Source organism: Planococcus citri, chromosome 5, assembly GCF_950023065.1.
Source record: "Planococcus citri chromosome 5, ihPlaCitr1.1, whole genome shotgun sequence".
Taxonomy (NCBI): Eukaryota; Metazoa; Arthropoda; class Insecta; order Hemiptera; family Pseudococcidae; genus Planococcus; species Planococcus citri.
The window spans coordinates 48357529-48373371 of record NC_088681.1 but is presented as its reverse complement, the minus strand read 5'-3'; the positions used below and the strand labels follow the sequence as shown (position 1 = coordinate 48373371).

Sequence of the window (15843 nt, the reverse complement as noted above, 5' to 3'; positions counted from 1 at the left end):
AACAATCCACGATGAGAGCGAACGAAAAAACCTTCCGGGTACTCGACTCCAATTCACAAGTTTTCGGAGTAACCAAACCGATCACTGGAGCATACTTGAACCGATGAAATATCGATACATTCAGATCTTCTGATGAACCACAGTTGCACGAATACCAAGGGTAGAGGACGCGGACAGGCCCTCATACATCATGGATATACTTATTACGCACTTACATCACACTACAACATCCTTCAGACATAATAATTCATGCTCTTTCTCCAATAATTACAGAGGCAACAATCATCGTACACTTAGTTGCACGCGCACATCCCAATTCCCAAGTAATGGACTTTTAAGATCAGAATACATAAAACTATAATACACGTAAGACGTAAGCCTAAAACCCAGAGATCATCTATGGCGATGGCACGGCGTCGTCTTCGATCGGCCAACAGCTAAAGAGAGAAAGACAGAGACCAGTTACTCGAGCTCGAGTTAACAATACCTCTTCGCGGTCGTACTCGTGCGCCACAAACCACATACACCGGAGGAACGACCACAAGACTCAAGAGTGGCGGTGGATGGCAGCGGAATAGACTGGAGAGTCGGTCACGTACGAGTATCTAGTAGCTACTGGTCTTACTACAACTACAACAACGACTACGAGTACGAGTTCCATTCCAGCGCAGCAATATAGTATACTCGTTTGCGCGAGAGAGAGACGTGCAAGAGGAGAGTAAATCCCCTGGAGCGTCGTAGACGATTCGAGTATTTTCATAGTATATCTACGCGATATTTTACTACAACAACTACAACATAATATAACGTGCATACAAACGAATGGATCCCATAGACGAAGCCAGTCAGCAAGAACTGGAGGAGGGTTGCAGGGATACGGCAACAGCTAGGCCGAGAGTAAGAGAAAGACACACGACGATGATACCTTCAACTTGCCATGTACTTTATTCGTCTTCGGCGATATCATCGCTCCTCGCTCGGGCGCAGTATCGCATTACTCTCTATATAGCATCTCTTCTCTGCATACCAACAAAATTTCCTTCTTCTCCAAGTCCCACTCTGGCATAAACCAGTTTCCATGCACGATCCACGTACCTGCCTAGGTGCCTACTACTGCTGGAGAATCGAAGAGTAAAGCCGAGGGAGACGCGATTGCCAACCACCACCTTGTGAGTAGTCGTCGCGATGCCAGCTCATTTGGACTGGCCGAACTAAGAGACGAGTTTTTCGTCGTCAACCAGATCTTCTAAATGACCGCTGATTTGTCACGATGATTCTTCCACAACTCCGAGTACCTCATCTACCCTCCAACCCGATCGATGATTTTAATCGAGCTGTTAATTTCAACGGCCTGGCCGCCGGCCGGCAGATTCCCATGGTAGAAGCCTATCACCGAGCTCACTCGTAACTCTAGCGCCGCCGATTCACTCCGCCACTCTTGACTCTACACACCAGTTCGAGTGATAATCTCGCGAATACGTTATAATTTCATCGTCTTGAATATTTGAACAGGTTCCAAATTGAACAAGGATATTGCGATTGCGTGTGGATGGTGTGAAACCAGTTTTCACCTCATTAATGCTAACATAGCCTGGTCCAAATCGTACACACGTACACCCTTCCTTGCCTTGACCAAGCTGAGCCGAATCGTAGTACATTTTTTTCCCTTCAATTTTATATAAGGTACCTAATACGTATGTACTAATTTCGAAGAACACGTCGATTTATCATTCGACATCAATTACCTGCACTGTACGACGATTTTGTCACCTCCCCTTCATATTAAATATTAATCTCGAGCCAAGAGTACAAAAAAGGATACACGATTGTACGCCGAAGGATATTTTCTTGGTTCACCTCACTCTCTCAGAGGCTGTGCAGACCGACTGGTCGACTCATACCCATGTTTTCGTCCAACTTTGTCTTATACCTATGTACTCGGAAGGGAAACACGTCGAACTGACAGATACAGGTACACGACTTTTATCTATTCCACGAGATCTCGAATACATTTTTCTCTAGATCCTCCCTTTCTGACGAGCCTACAGCGATAAATCCATAACAACCATGGGAGCTTACACATTACTAAAAGTTAAAACGATTGTATAGGTAACAAGATGGTGTATCATCGTGAGAGCCTAAAATCTGCTATGGATTAATTGCATTTCGCCAATTCCCCAAACGCGCACAGTGTTCTCTTGTAGGTGAACACGTGGGTGTGGGTGTTTTAAACTGAAATACCATTTATTCCACTAACTTACGTGCGAGTTCACGAGTCGTAAATACACAACTTCCCTCAAAAGTATATGTACACAAAGAAAGGGGACAGAGAGAACCAGGCGTTAAAATAATTATTCGGAGAATTGTACTATCGTAAGTGTACGTACACTATATCTACGTACGTGGACGAAAATTTGGCCAAGAGTCAAAAATTTCCACTATGCAGGTGATTTTGAGGAATTAGCTACGGTAGCGTTCAACCTCGACGCGTTAATCCAACGCATTTTTAACCCGACTATAAGGTTCGGATTGACGAGGACGAGGGCATCGAATAATTAACCTCAATTACCCGCCACGTTGCATCGCACGCCGTAGTACGTGCCCGTGTCACCATGTGTTAAGTGCGAAAATATCGAACCGAATTTTTATTCTAGATGTGCCTCTGCCTACCTATGTTTTGTTGCGGAGTAAACGAGTCTTTTTTGAGATGATTTTCTGAACGTGCAGTAGATACCTACTTTCACTAAAATGAATTCCAATTTACTAAAATTACTGGTAATTTCCCAAGAGTATTCGCAGTTTACCAAAATTTTCGTGATTTACGATAATTTCTTGTAATTTACCAATTTTGTTTGTAGGTAATTTATCAAAATTTCTAATAATTTACCAAAATTACTCGCAATTTACCAAAACTGGTAATTTACTAAGAATACTTCGTAATTTACCAAAACTTCTCGTAATTTACCATAATTTCTCGTAATTTACCAAAACTTTTCGTAATTTACCATAATTTCTCGTAATTTACCAAAATTACTCACAATTTACTAAAACTGGTAACTTACCAAAAATACTGGCAATTTTTTAAAATTCCTTGTTCCCCCTAATTTACCAGAATTACCCGTAATTTACCAGAATTACCCGTAATTGACCAAAATTACCAGTAATTGACTAAAATTACTTGTAATTTACCAAAAAACTTCGTACTTTACTAACATTACTCTCAATTCAATGAAACTGGTAATAGACTAAAAACACGGGTAATTTATCAAAAATACTTGTAATTCACTTCAATTTTGCATAATTTACCAAAATCACCCGTTGTACTAAATTTACTCGTAATTTACCAAAATTACTCGCAATTTACTAAAACTGGTAATATACAAAAAATGCTGGTAATTTACCAAAAATACTTGTAATTCACATATACATTTCCTTTGTAACTAACCAAAATTATTTGAAATTTACCCCAATTTGTGGTAATCCCATTTCTGGCAAATACTGTTGGCAACAAGGTATGAAACAGAAATCTAAACCAAAACCAGAAACCACTGAAACCTGAGAAAAATTGTCTAAAATCCGACATAGAAGAGTGGCCAAAAATCAACAAAAATATAAAACTCCCAACGATGAAAAATTATTTTAAAATTAATAATATTCTGAAGACAAATTATTTTAAAGAACTGTACTTGGTAAAAAAGGCATTTAAAACAACGTATGAAGTTTTTGCTGCTGCTGCAATATTCACTTACAGTTCTGCAACATGTAAGGCAACATTCAGTTGCTTTAGATTGCCCGTATAGGCGGAGTATGATATTTGGTCAAATAAGTAATTTAACACTCCTTCCATTCAAAAAAAATAAAACAAAGAATATGGATGTTCAAGAATAGAATGCCTCTGAATATTTGAAATTTGATTGCCAAAAACATAGAAGACTGCAATTATTTTAAAAATTTTTTTCCATTACATTTTTCCATTCCTAAGAGCTAGTAGCACAATGCAGGTTTAAATTTTGGTTTAGCTGAACTTAGTTTAAATCTTAAATCAGGTTCAACTTTTGTAGCGTTGCACAACATTGGTTCAGGTTTAAATTAACTAATCGTTCAATAACGCGTCATTCAACCAAATTTTGTCGCAATTATTGTTGGTTGTCTGTGATATCAATGTTTTGGAGTGATTTTTGATTACATATTTTTAATGATTAGAAATATCTTACAATTGGTAACAAAGTTCTAATTTTTGAATTAATTTTAAAAAATAAATATTCTTGAACTATTAGTTGACTAGATTGAATTTTTTTGCTGCAGGAAATTAATTTGTTTGAGGTAAAATGTCCAATTTTGAACAATAGTCATCAAATTTTTCAGTATGGTGGTGATGTGATTTGAGATTTTACATTCAACAATATTAGGTATTCTTGTTTTTTGTCATTCAATGTAAGTAATTATACTTCGTCCTTGTCGAAAGTTGGTATTATTTGAAGTTATCGGTTTCCATTTGCAAAATAATCAGTAATCACACAACTTGAAACAACCAATGAACACGCGCTGGGTAGCTATTCCTCAAATTTCGGTAAGCATGATAAGCCAGTTATGATGGTTAAGTTCCGCAAATAACGTGCGGTATTTTTTTTACTATCACCGTACTATCACGCATAACGTTTGACATTAACTGATGAGTAGCCACAAGTTTTCGGAATAATGGAATGGGCACTACTCGCATCGTCATAAACTATTTTCATATTTTTAAATTGAACTAACATTTTTAATCCGTATTTTGTATTTTCATCATTTGCTAATACTTTAGGTGCCATAGCAAAATTACATTTTAATCAAAATAGTTGAAAAATCGCAAATTCGCAATTAAAACAAAATGAAGCAATAAAGAAACTTCATTTACCTACATCTCCAAGACTGCAACCATTAGTTTTTTAGCCTTTTTTTAGCTTAACTTTGGAGTTAACGTAAGTAAGTTACCGACATGTTACCGATCCGTAATTGTGGTAACTGCGTTAGTTAACTGTTTTGAAACTCTCATAACTCGCTTATCACGCATACCGAAATTTCAGGAATAGCTACCCTGATTTGTTAATCCTAGGTTAACTGCCAAAAATTGTCGAGTTAAGTAAACCCGGGTTTTAACTGTAAAAACAGTTTGATTGTCCATTGAGAGCCAGTTGCACCATTCTGGTTTGGTTTAGGAAAAAAGTGATGTTGCACAATGCTAAGTTAAGCCTTAAACTAAATTTAACTTTAACCTCCCAAATTTCTATGGTTAACCCAGCATCTGAAAGTTAAACCACGTTGAATGCTTGTTTTTGCGTGATATTATCTCCACATGGTGGGGTTTATTTCAATTTTTATGTGTAGGTTATGTTTCAAACAATTTTGGTTTTACTTTTTATCAAAATAAACAAACTAAACCATCAAATTACGATTACTATTTTTCAATGATGAGATTGACATAAAAGAATGATTTTCCTTTCATGATGTTTGAATATTCAGCTCCGTTTACATTATTGATTAAAAATAAAATTCAAATGGAATTAATGTGGAAAAATCACTTAAGATGAACACAATGATACGTTACTGTTATGAACTTATGAATTTAATTCTTCCGATTATTGTATAACTTGGTATTAATCAAAATTTATTATTATTTAACTCCAGTGTTCAATCAACTCTTTGTTGGTATCATTATTGTTATATATATTATGTATTGTAGTAAATCCAATTATTGGAATTTAAATACTTCAAATGCAATTTTATAAGAAAAAAAATCAGGGAAACTAATTGAAATTGAAATTTTAATCATTCGCGTTCATTTTTATCAGTAAAATCACAACAATATCAACACCACACAGACAAAAACATAAGAATTTATTTCAGTTTTCAAATGAATGACGTTTTAACTTTGGTTTAGTAAAGCTAAACCTGAACCATTGATGTGCAACACTACAAATGTTAAACCTTGGTTCAGAGTTAAACTTGGATTAGCTAAACCTTAACTTGAACCAATATGGTGCAACTGGCTCTGAGCTACACTGCATTTTAGTTAAACCAGAGTTAACCTACAACTCTGGTTTAAACCTGCATTGTGCTCCTGATTACAATTTTATCTGCCCTGACTGAGAACATCCTGGCTACGGGCCTGAATAATGCACAGATCCAGGACCCCTCACTTCAAAAAATTCCCCTCCTTCTATCAAAACAGAAAAATCAAAACCCTTAACTTCAATACAAAATCCTGAGTAATCTAAAACATGGAGCGTCATTTCTCAAAACCGAGACCATAAACTTTTTAAACCCAATATTAGATGACCAGTAACTTACCAAAATTACCAGTAATTTACAAGAATTACCAATTATTTACCAAAACTACAGATATTTTACTAAAGTTACTAATAATTTACCAAAATTACCAGTAATTTACCAAAATTATCAGTAATTTACCAAAATTACCAGTAATCTACCAAAATTACCAGTAATCCACCAAAATTACCAGTAATCTACCAAAATTACCAATAATTTACTGAAACTACCAGTAATTAACCAAAATTACCTGTTTTTTTATCAAGGAAAAAAAATAATGATAAGAATTTCAACATTTTACACCCAACTTTAATAAAGCTACAAAACAAAATTTCCAAATTATTACCAAACTGGATCATTAAAAATGAGGATCCGATTCGACATGTTAATTAGGCATTTTTCTTGCAACCAGTTGCACTTTCAACAAACATTTTCAAAAGTCGGTAATTTACGGTAAATAAACGGTAATTATATCCCAAGATTACGGTAATTGACGGTAATATACAGTAACACGAGGTAATTTTGGTAAATAATCGACAATCGAGGTAAACTTTCGGTAAATGAAATTCAAAAAACAACCATCCATCATCTTGCAACCTCTGACACCCAATTCAACTCCAACTACGTATGAAACGTAATTCCCGAATTCTAAAACTAGATCAATTAATCCGAATTATACAAACACCTCTGTAAAAAAAAATAACGAATCAATTCGAAACGTTAATTATTCACCTCGCTGCCAGTCGTACATTCAGAACTTTTAATTACACAGAACAGCTGAACAGAACCCGACAGTGTTATTTACAAACTGAACGATAGTAGCGCGTATCGTATCGAACGAATACAAACCAACCTTCCAATTCCATTGAAGAAAAATTCCAACGAATGAGAGAATGAATGACTCAAAAGAGTGAGAGAGAGAGAGCGAAAAACTAAACAAATCGACCTTTGCTGCTCCTTTCTCATAATCCTTCCTACGGATATCTAACCTACGTTTTATTCATTCTCAGTCTCACTCACCAGTAAAACAATAACATCTCGAGAGATTCATTCCATTTAAACTTTACTTGAACCGCGACCCACACCACGAGTCCCGTAAGAATTAAAATTATACCTTATCCGACGACGATAGCATGAGTGAGAAAGGTAGAAGAGAAGGTAGTACGTAGACAGTTCCGGGGCGGTCTCGTAAAGCACATTCATCAGAATGCCCTTGACAATAACACATAAGAGTAATAACGTAACGTAATACGGCGATGAGTAATGGAAAATAGTAGATAGGTAATTTCTCGTCTGTAGAGATACGTGTGCGTGCGTAAAATAGTCGTCGTCGTACGTCTCTTTATGGAAGCATATCGTGCATAGCCCTATTCCTTCTTTCCTACATAAATACTTATATACGAAGACGTAAACAAAATAGTGACTTACACGCTCAAGATTTTTCACCTCCTCAATCCCCATTCCAACTATAAGAGTACACTCTCCTTATTCCAAGTATAAGAAAATTTTCGTGCAATCAGCGTGACAATCCAAGACCTCCTCTTCTCGTTACTATATAGGCTCGGCTGCTCGTTAAGTTCATCGTATCCGTGACTGATGTTGGAAAAAGTTCCAATGATTCGAGGTCCACGCTCCGTGGCGATGCTAGAGCTGCCCCCCGTCCATATCAACGTACACACAATACCTACGAGTACGTATAGAGAGATGAGAAACCAGAGATAAAAAAGATGGAGTACAGAAAAATAACTCTTTGTTTTCTCTCTTTCTCTCTCTCTGGGCCTTGTTGCATGCATTTCTATATATACACACTACACAGCATCATTTTGTTCTGCACTCCCACTCGCCTCTTCGTCCGGTGTGGCGCTGTCATTATCGTTTGTACGCGTCTACACATGTGATCCTCCTGTGCCCTGCTCCAGCATCCTCTCATCATCACGCACGTTCGACCTCTCTCATTCTATACTCCGATCATCTCGCATCTTTCTCGCTCCAATGCATCTTTTTCTTTCTTTCGCGTCTCCTATATACTCGTACAATATTATACTTTACTTATGTACTATGGTACATGTGTACTATGTAGATAGTTCTCTTTAGTATGTATCATCTCTACTCAACTCTCCGCCGCCCCAGCCACCGTCGCGTCTTAGCTCCAGTGACGAGTTTCTGTCTAACGTAAGATCGCGCTTTACCTTTATTCAGTGCTGCTGCTTCTCTCAGCTCCTCCTTCATCGCTTCATCCCGGATCTCCGTCTCGTGTATCTCTCTGTCGTCGTATTTCTTTCTATTTTATATTCTCGTATATCGTAAATGCTGCTACGTCGTCGTCGGACATAGTAGGTTGTAGGTATAGTAAAGCACTTCACACACACACACAAGTGTAGTAATCTGCGCCGCTGCACGACCCCTGGCATCTTGCTATTCTTCTTCATCGCCATAGACTCGTTGTCGTCGACTCCCTCAGACTCTTTTTAAAAGCCTTCTTTTTATCTACATAATACAATTTTATTTTACTATACACACGCAAACTATACGAGACGAGATTTGTATAAAGGTACGTTTGTGCTCGTGTAGTAGTAAGTGTAAATGAGTTGATTCTACGAGTACGAATACGAGTATAGGTAGAGGACAGAGGTACTATATAAATACATTTTATAGGTACTACTATCATCATCTTAATAATACTCGTCCGTACGAATATGTGTGTATAGTATATTCTTCGTTCTTCGATTCAAGATAGCCGAGGTTAGTGACCGTTTGGCGATCGTCTTCGTTCCTTTCTTTTTCTTTCGTTCTTTCCTTTTCTATCTTTCACTGTATAGAGGGCCTTGTTCAACCTCGGTCTTGTTCTTTACCTCTTTGCTCCCGCTCCCCTTCCCCTTGCTCAATCTATCCTGTTTTACCCATTTTAAGCTTATGTAAGAAATAGAAGTGTGAGTGTGAGTGTGTTTTTGTGTAGAGATGCTGTATCATTTTAGGCTGATTTACATATACAGGGTGTCCCATATGGAACCTCTACCAAACTCGGGACTCGTACTCATTTTTTTTCTTTAAAAAAGCGACTCATTGGGACAATTTTTGAAAATCTGTGAGACTTTTAAGAAATTTATGAGACAAAAAAAACACGATTTTTAGCAATTTAGGGTGTTCAACAAAACTTCCAGACATAAAATCATGACTTTTTCATGACCTATTTTTCACATTTTTACCGCATGAAAATACCCCCCCTCCTCCTCCCAAAAAAAATTAAATAACTTGAAACTTCGAAAAAAGCGAACAGGTTTGCCATTTTTAAAGGATCAAAAATTAGGTATATTTTCAGTTTTTTTATTTTTCTATTTTTTTTAAACAAATTTTCCAATTTTTCAATTTTTTCAATTTTATGGGCTTTTCAAAAAATTTTCAACTGTTTCGAGCAAAATTCACGATTTTTTAAAACTTTTATGACCACCATACCAAAATTTATGACTTTTTCATGACTTTCATGACCGTTAGACAGACTAACCTGCAACTATTCGAGGCGAAACACAAGATTTATTGGCTAATAATTCAAACAAAAGAGGAGACTTTTGCTATTTATGACAGAAAACGAGATTTTGACAATAATTTTAGCAAAAGGCAGGACTTCTCAGCAATTTTGCTAAAAAGAGAAAATTTCTCACAATAAATTGGCAAAATACAAGGCTGAAAATTTTTGCAAAAAACATGGCTTTTTGGGAATCATTGGCAAAAGTGATAGTTTTTAGCATAAAAGCTCGACTTTTAGGTAACTTTTGTAAAAAAAAAAAAAAAAGGTGAGATTTGATAACATTTTTTCTAACAAGCAAGAATTTTTGTTGATAAGAAAAATGTTGACAATTTTGTCAAAAAAAACTGTTCAGCAATTACTGGCAAAAAGTGATTTTTTTCGCAATTTTTGTCAAAAAAGTGGAACTATTTTGCTACTTTAACGTTTCGGTCATTGTTAGCAAAAAAAGCTCAACTTTTCAGCAATTTGGCTAGCCTACAGCGAGATTGCAAATTTTTGTAAAAAAAACAAGTTTTTCACACCTTCAGCAAAAAAAGAGGACTTTTTGGCAATTATTGGCGAAAAAGCAACCCTTTTTCATGGTATCTATACCGGAATTTCTTTTTTTTTTTTTGAAAAAATCATTACCTTTTTCACTACGTACTCTTTTTCAACCTAATTTTCAGAAAGCTCTCCACTCGACTCTTCTGTCTCCCCCTACACAAAAAAAATTGAAGTCATAATTTTTCACAAGAATATTTTCAAAAAAATTGAAATTGGAAGATTTTTCACCATCTTTTTTCAATCAAATTTTCAGAAAGCTCTCCACTCAACCCCCCCCACCCCCCTCCTCCCAACACAACACAAAATTAACAAAATCAAATTTTTCACAGAAATATTTTTTTTCGATGATTTGAAGGTTTTTTTGCGCGTTTGAATTTTTTTATTTTTTCATCACCTTTTTGACTGAATTCAGTATTCACTACTTTTTCTTCACTCTCACTATCCATTTTTAAAATCATTACTTTTTCACTACCTGTTAGGTGCCCTGTTTTTGTGAATTCTTGTCGAAAAATCGATAGTTTTTCACCAGTCTTGGCCAAAAAAAGCGAGATGGGGCCAAATAAAGATATCTCGTAAGCAAAAAATGTTGGGCCTTGGCACTTTCTGACGAGATTCTGAGACACAAAATTGGGTTGGTAACTCATAATCCGTCCAACAGAAAGTTTAGAGGAGGAGGGGGCTCACAATCTTGACCACTGTACCAAAAAATAAATTCAAAGAGACCAAGACGAAACCAGATTTTCCAGAAGTTAAGAAAATATGGCTTTAGGTGAACCATATCAAATGCATACGTATACACATACAGTATGTACCATAAAGTACAACGTCTACGCTGCTGCTGAACACACTTTTCCTCTCCTTTGCACACCTTCGGGCCTCACAAAAAAAACCACCAGCAACAACAACAACAACACGAACAACTTGAGTACATAGACACACGTATACATATAGTCTTATGGTAGATAAACATATACGTAGTACTATGGATGCCATTAATTTTACGATCTGGACCAACGACGACGTATAAGTACGTGATATGCTAAGGCCAGCTTTAAAATCCGGAGAAAATACGATATTCTACCTAGGCTTTATTTATTTTACTTTTTTCTTTAAAGCGTTTATTCGGTCGTAGCCGCCTTGAGAGATGAAGCGAACACGATGAGGGAGAGAGGCGCGGAGAGGGATAGTCGTATTACTACGACCATTAACTTTTTAACTATCCAGGTACCTAACTTTTGGAGCTCGGATTGTAAAGAGTTTTATAACCTCTGCGTACCTACAATGTACAGTGTACACGTAGAATGTGAGTATTTTATCAACTCAGTACAGTAAACAGATTCTTTTACTCATAGATCACGAGCTGAATATTTTCTTTTTTGACCACCAAGTAATTTTTCCTATTTCCAAGTCCAATACACGCATGAAGAACGACGTCAAAAAAATATGAATTATTACGATTCAGAGGGGAAAAAAATCATAAAAAAAACTTCGCAACATTTCGATCAATGAAATGAATTTCTGCGCGAACATTTTCACGTTAACATACGAAATAATTTTCTTGACTAATACGATCTTGGGCATCGTTATTTGATAAAATTATATTAATTAACTCGCGAGAGGGAAAATCTCGTAGAATAGTTGCTATTACGAGTACAACGGACACAGCTTCGCTGATATTAAAATGGATGTAATGAGATAAAATTCCAGGTACAGGAAGAGTAAAACATACGTAATTTTTGATAAAAAGCTATTTATCGCGTTTTCGCTACGATATTGAAAATTTAACGCCGGTAATGAGAGTAGTTTATGCTTATATACCATTACTCTTTGATAAATTGCGAAAAAATACCCATAATTGTAGCTAAAATTGATAAAATGCCACTGTAAAAACTCATAGGTAGAGCTACAGTGATACACAAAACTTTACAGGAAATAATCCAAATCAGATACTCACGCAAAATTTAATTGGAATCAAATGCTGCGAAATAAAATATAGATTGATTAAATTAAATAAATGGAATTCAACGAAAATTCAGCTGAAATAGCTGAAAAGTACAGGAAATGACTTTAAAATCTCCAGAAATTTTTTTCAGAATGATCAATTACAAAATTAGAAAATACTAAATTGAGATAGGGCATCTATTTGTATTTTTTGCAAATATCCCTCTTGATATCCTACATAATAATGTAGCTCGCAGACTACAGGAAGGGAAGGGGAGGGAAGAGGAGGGGTCTGAGTACTCACGAGATACAGCATCTTTCATCCACCTTACACATCCAAAAGCACAGGAGAGATTCTGGCACCTCCTTCCTCTTCTCTCACAGGCTCATTCTTCAAAAAGACCTTCGTAATTTCACAAAATCACCCAAAAAAAAACATTCCAAAGAAATGACCTAACGGCGAAAAAATTCTCATCACCTCAGCAATCTGCAATAATCGTAAACGCAGCCACAAGCCACACCTAATTTTTCACACTTACATTACATATAGGCTATATACAGTTGAGTAGATTTCAAACGCACTAGGTTAGGTTACACAGGTAAGCAGTAATCGTATCACTTTCTAAAAACAACGCCCAGAGAGCTCGTAAATGTGCATCACTACAGCCGAGTGCACTTCGCAGCTGATAAGAATTCGCCTCGAACACGTCCCAAGAATTAATTTTACGACTGCGAAAAATATGTAAGTACGAGTACGTAAACAGCGTAGTACATAATAAATCGTTACACAGTCCAGGGAGAGCGGGGGGGACGAGGAGTGTAAAAAAAATTATACACACAATACCCAATATATAAAAATGTAGTATACTAGTACACTTAAACATAATACACTTATGGAACATTGCTAATCTTATCAGTCAATTTTCCATTTATATTGTGTTTTTTTTTCGTATGTATAACTCTTTTTTTTAACACGACGACATAAAACGATTACAATATGAACGTTGTACATATACGACGTATGTACAATGCGCATAATGAGTCATTTATCGGTGTAATAAAATGTGTCGAGATGTATGGTTCATGTTTCATTGTCAATGCTTTTTTTTTGTACCTACATGTCTGAGTAAAGTATGTCTGTGTGACTATACACATTTGTATAGTGCTGGTCGTCGTCGTCGTCGTAGTGGTTGTAGTAGTAGTAGTGATTGCTGTCGATATTACCTTATGTTATTAATGGTACCTAGTACCTGGTTTACCTGCATACTACTATAGTGAATATATAGATTGTATACTATACAGACAAAACATATACTACAAGTACACAAAGAGACTACATGAAAGAGAAAGAGACAGACAAAAGAGCCATGCAGAGACATATAAGAGTGAGAGACAGACATACTACATTACTACACACTATACACAGACAACATGAAAGAAACTGGTACACAATATGGTATTTGAAAAAAGAAAAAAAAACGAAGAAGAAAGCTAGCAGCACGACAGCAATCGAGTTATCAATGAATAACACTTCTTTATACAGTGATTGTGTCTCTACGTACGTAGGTCTTCGTACTTCTCTACCCATATACGAGTACACGAATCGATTACGTCATCGTCATCGAGTTTTTTAATTTTGTCACCTAGTCGTGGTAAAAGAGTCAATTTTTCCAACCTGCAGCCCAGCCTTATTTTTCAGTGAACAATCATGCATTCTTCGTTCATTCGTCCGTCTTTCAGTCTTCTCTCGTCTACCTACGAAAATTTACCTCTGGCGCGTGAGTTGTCTAATAAATCACCGCAGCGACCGCGAGCTCTCGAGAGTTGAGCTTTGCATAATCCGTAGTACTAGTAAACGAATAAGTATTAGGTAAGGCACTATACGAGTACCATATCCACGAAAACGACGTGTCGATTTTCTCAAAACCTACACACACGCCGGTGTTTCTCGTAATTCTTCAAGAAGCACGCTTTTCCGCCCACTCTGTTCCTTGAAACCAACGCGATGCCTCGATCTACTACGAATACGTATGCGAAATGCCATTATGCTACGTGTGCTCGCTTACGTAGCACAGTTGGATCGATTATGATACCTGGTAGTATATGTGAAAAACCGTGTAATGAAAATGGTCACATTCGTGGAAAATATCTCGTGGTCTTTGGAATCAGAAGAAATCAGACAATCGTAACCAAAAGAGTATTATAATAACGTGACAAAAGAACAATCCGATTAGTCAATTCCTAAGTAACATACCAAAAAAATAAATCAATCGTTCAAACATCTACTCACAATCAGCAAGAATCAGTTGCGAATTACTCGAGAAATTCGATCAGAAATTCATAAAGTATTGAAAGTTGAAATTTGAACGAGTTTGTCCAAAATACATAGTAAGTCGTTCGGGGTAAATTCGACAATGGTACTCTGTCACAAAGGATACGAATGAGAAGAAATAATAGCCTCTAGGATAATCTACTCAAAGACAAGATTCACCCGTTTGTGAAGATTTTCTCAAAGATATGATTTACTTGTTCATAAACGATATGCTAAAAAATACGATTCGCTCGTTCGCGAACGATTTGCTCAGGTGTGATTAACTTGCTCAAGGACATGGGGTTCACTTATTTTCACACAATTTACTCGAAGACTCGATTCACTCGTTCGTTAACGATTCGCTCAAAGACATGATTCAGTCGTTCGCGAACGATTCGCTTGAATATACGATTGATTCGTTCGTAAACGTCTCACATAAAGGCATGGCTCACTCATTTTCACACAATTCGGTCAAAGACCCGATTCACTCGTTCGCGAACGAATCACTCAAAGCTACGATTCACTCGTTCGTGAATGTCTGGCTTGAAAGCATGGTTCACTCATTTTCACACAATTCGGTCATGGCTATAGACTAAACTCATTCGTTCGTGAACGACTCGCTCAAAGATATGATTCACTCGTTCGGGAACGATTCTCTCAAAGATACAATTGATTCGTTCGTGAACGATTTGTTCAAAAATACGACTGATTCGTTCGTGAACGATTCTCTCAAAGATATGATTCACTCGTTCGCGAACGATTTGCTCAAAGAGATGATTCACTCGTTCGTAAACAATTTGCTCGAAGATACGATTGATTTGTTCGTGAACGATTTGTTCAAAGATACGATTGATTCGATCGTGAACGATTCGTTCAAAGATATTATTCACTACGTATGTAGTTTGTGAACGATTCGTCCAAAAATACGATTGATTCGTTCGTGAACGATTTGTTCAAAGATATGATTCAATCGTTCGTGAACGATTTGTTCAAAGATACGATTGATTTGTTCGTGAACGATTTGTTCAAAGATATGATTCAATCGTTCGTGAACGATTTGTTCAAAGATATGATTGACTCGTTCGCGAACGATTTGTTCAAAGATATGATTGACTCGTTCGCGAACGATTTGCTCAAAGATATGGTTCACTCGTTCGCGAACGATTTGCTCAAAGAGATGATTCACTCGTTTGCTCAAAGATACGATTGATTC

The 15843-nt window shown here is 36.5% G+C and overlaps 1 protein-coding gene across 5 annotated transcripts in view; it reads right to left on the bottom strand.

The window, feature by feature from the left end:
- The window catches only part of LOC135848103 (uncharacterized), a 145583-nt gene that overhangs the window by 20261 nt on the left and 109479 nt on the right, over nucleotides 1–15843 (bottom strand). The gene's annotated exons all lie outside the window — the stretch shown is intronic.